Source organism: Cicer arietinum, chromosome 3 (assembly GCF_000331145.2).
Source record: "Cicer arietinum cultivar CDC Frontier isolate Library 1 chromosome 3, Cicar.CDCFrontier_v2.0, whole genome shotgun sequence".
Classification (NCBI taxonomy): Eukaryota; Viridiplantae; Streptophyta; class Magnoliopsida; order Fabales; family Fabaceae; genus Cicer; species Cicer arietinum.
The window spans coordinates 3,796,429-3,800,389 of NC_021162.2; positions in this window are offsets into that span (position 1 = coordinate 3,796,429).

The following is a 3,961-nucleotide window of genomic DNA, read 5'->3' on the forward strand; positions in this document are numbered from 1 at the left end:
AAAGAAAAAAGGCTAAACAACCCGTCAAAACGGAGGAGAAAAGAAACTAAAGATAGTTAGATTTATGCCGTAAAAAAAAACTTCTTTAAATTTAATTAACTTTTCTTTTTCATACCATTAACAAGAAATACTTTTATAAAATAATTCATAATTTTTCTTTTTTAAATAATAATTAGATACATTTTTAATTTGTCTGAAAATGGCAAAATAATATATAGTTTGTTCCTAAATTGACGGCAATTTTATAATTGTTATACTTTATCATTCCAACTATTAGTATTAATTTCTATTTTTGTTTACATCTCACAATACAAAGATATTTATGTGCCTTTTCAATTCTATTTCTTCTTCACAATTTTTTATACACCATGATTCTATGTATTTGTATTAATCTTATATACAAAATTTGTTAGTTTTGTACGTGTAAAATCTCTCTCCCAAATTGATGGTCCATTTACCATATCATACTTTTATCTATGAAAAGTAAAAATAAAAACCTTTAAATGATTAATTTCGAGGGGATTTAATTTTCTATGATTAACACATTAATATGACTAGAAAATCTTTAAATCATATTTTAAATTCGAAGTTACTAAGTTTTATAACTTATTATGTTTTAATAATTCAAAATAGTAGCTAATATACCTTCAAAGTGCGAAAATTATCCAGATTACTCATCAATAGTTGGAGTCAAATCGTGTTGTCTCTTAGATTTAAAAAGTTTTATTGTTAGTTCTTTAAAGTGAAAAAACTTACATGATTAAACATAAACTTTTGTACTTGTAAGATATTTCAATATTTCAGTTAAACCATTTTCGCTTTCACTGAAAAAAATATCCTTAAAATCACATTTCAAATTTAGGTGTTACAAAAATAAATTTAACATCCACAACTTTTTTAACAACCATTCTTCATTATTGGATATACCAAACTTTGAAATTATTTTAATGGTTAAAATTTAAGAACATAAAGTTCACTCTTAAAAATATTATTTTTCATCATATTTTAAATGTTCTGACAATCTTGAATTTTCTGTATTTATTTAAAAAACACTAAAAAAATAATTACTTTTTTATATAATTTTTTTATTATATAATTTTCGATATTTATAGTTACAATAATATTTAAGTAATATCACATAATCTCTTACTAAATGATATGTCATTTAATTAATAGTTTAAAGAACATTTATACTAAATCTGGAGTATTTTTCAACGCTTACATCAAATTTCAGAAAAAAATGTTAATTAATCAAGAAAGCCTTGAAATTAAGTATGTGTTTGGATTGAGGGTGAGGTGATTCAAAGCACCGCAAGTCACTGCGATTTTCTTAAAATTGACAAAAATTACACTTTTGAAGTTTTTATAAAATTACTGATATTTTGTCAAACTCATCACTTTATTCAAACATTAAGTACAACATAGTAGTGGTGGGCACTTGGCACGTGACTTTTGTTCACTTTTGCATAAATTCTAAATAATTTGTCTCATGAAAGAAAAGTTTTTGGTTCTCTTAATTTTTAAATTAAGGTTGAGAAAATGAATTGATAAATATTAGTTTTATAAAAATAAGAAAAATATGGATATGTATTTTTTTAAAATTTAATATTAATTAAGTTATTGTCTTAAATGTAACGAAAAAAAATAATTAATCAATTTTGGGTATCTAATAGCTGGATTTGTGTTATTGAATTAACATTTAAGTCATTTTCGTCCTTCCTTTATTCTAGTCCAATTAAGGTTTTTAACCAATCTTGTTCATTCAATAGCTGTATTTGTGTCATTGGATTAATATTTAGATCATTTTTATCCTCCTTAAATTTATTCTAATCCAATTATAGAGTTTTTAAATATATCATCGATCTTCATTATAATTTTAATTATTTTTAAGAACCAATTAACAATAAATGAAATGTTGTTGGTCCACTCAACAACTCGCCTAAAATAGTGTACCAAAACCAAAGAGTGGGTAGGACTTTTGGACCTCATATGACATCAATGTGTACAACTATGAATATGCTTCTCAAAGAAAGGTATAAACTATAAAGAGTGCTATTCATGTCAATTTAAGGGGATTGCATTTTACGTAAGGAATTTAATGGACAATTTAGTGAACCCAAATAATTCCTAAGTACTTTGTATCCTAGAATTTTACATGGAATTCAGATTTTTATTTTATTTTTTTAAATAGCAACAAATCCGATAAAAAAAAAAAGTATCGATTTTTTTTATAATTTTTTCACAAATTTTTCGGAAAAAAAAAAGTATTGATTTTTTTTTCTCGCAAATTTTTCAAAAAAATAACGTTTAAAATTTTTTTTGATATTTTTTCAAGAAAAGAAATTCAAAAATATCCAGATTATCAAAACATTAGATTCATAAACTCCATCACTTAGACACACACAAAAATTATGAACTAATAAATCCGGATTTTAAAAAATTATTTCAATAGAGGGCTTAATATTAAGGGACTAAGTGAAGAGAATGAATCACCTGATAAAGAAAAATGGACGCTGGTGTTTGATGGTGCTTCTAACGCGTTAGGTCATGGAATTGGGGCAATTTTGATTTCTCCAGAGAACCAGTTCACTCCATTTACGGCTAGATTGTGTTTTGATTGCACAAACAATATTGCAGAATATGAAGCATGTGTCATGGGCATTAAAGCAGCCATTGAGTCAAAGATAAAAGTTCTTGAGGTATATGGAGACTCATCTTTAGTTATCCATCAAACAAAAGGAGAGTGGGAAACTCGAGATTCCAAATTGGTTCCGTATCATACACATATCAAAGAATTGGTAGAAAACTTCGAGCATATCACTTTTCACCATATTCCTCGAGAAGAAAACCAACTGGCTGATGCCTTGGCCACATTATCATCAATGTTCAAAATAAGCGTCGGTCAGGATGTGCCGGTCATAAAAATTCAACAAAAGGATAAGCCAGCATATTGTTTATGGATAGAAGAAGAGCTTGATAGCAAACCATGGTTTTATGATATCAAATCCTATGTTAAGAATAGGGAATATCCATCAGGTATTTCAGAGAACGACAAGAGGGTTTTGAGGAGACTCTCAATGAACTTCTTCTTAAATGGAGATGTGCTTTACAAGAGAAATCATGATATGGTTCTCCTCAGATGTGTGGATCAAGCTGAAGCAGAGAAAATTATTCAAGAGGTTCATGAAGGTTCTTTTGGAACTCATGCAAATGGACACGCAATGGCAAAGAAAATCTTGAGGGCTGGCTATTATTGGCTGACAATGGAATCTGATTGCTTTAGTTATGTAAAGAAATGTCATAAATGTCAAATATATGCTGATAAAGTACATGTACCGCCCACCTCTTTGAATGTTTTAACATCACCATGGCCGTTTTCAATGTGGGGGATGGATGTTATTGGACTCATCGAGCCAAAAGCTTCCAATGGTCACCGGTTTATCTTGGTAGCTATTGATTACTTCACAAAATGGGTTGAAGCCGCTTCTTATGCCAATGTGACGAGAAGTGTGGTTGTCAAATTCATCAAAAGAGAATTGATTTGTCGATATGGCTTACCAAACAAGATAATCACTGATAACGCGACTAATTTGAATAACAAAATGATGAAAGAGTTGTGTGATAGTTTCAAAATTCAGCACCATAATTCTTCGCCATATCGTCCGAAAATGAATGGAGCTGTAGAAGCAGCAAATAAGAATATCAAGAAGATCATACAAAAGATGGTGGAGACGTATAAGGATTGGCATGAAATGCTTCCCTTTGCATTACATGGCTATAGAACCTCTGTTCGTACCTCAACAGGGGCAACTCCTTTCTCATTGGTGTATGGAATGGAAGCGGTACTTCCCATTGAAGTTGAAATTCCCTCGATCAGAGTCTTGATGGAAACAAAACTGGAAGAGGCTAAGTGGGTTCAATCACGATTTGACCAATTAAATCTCATAGAAGAAAAAAGAAT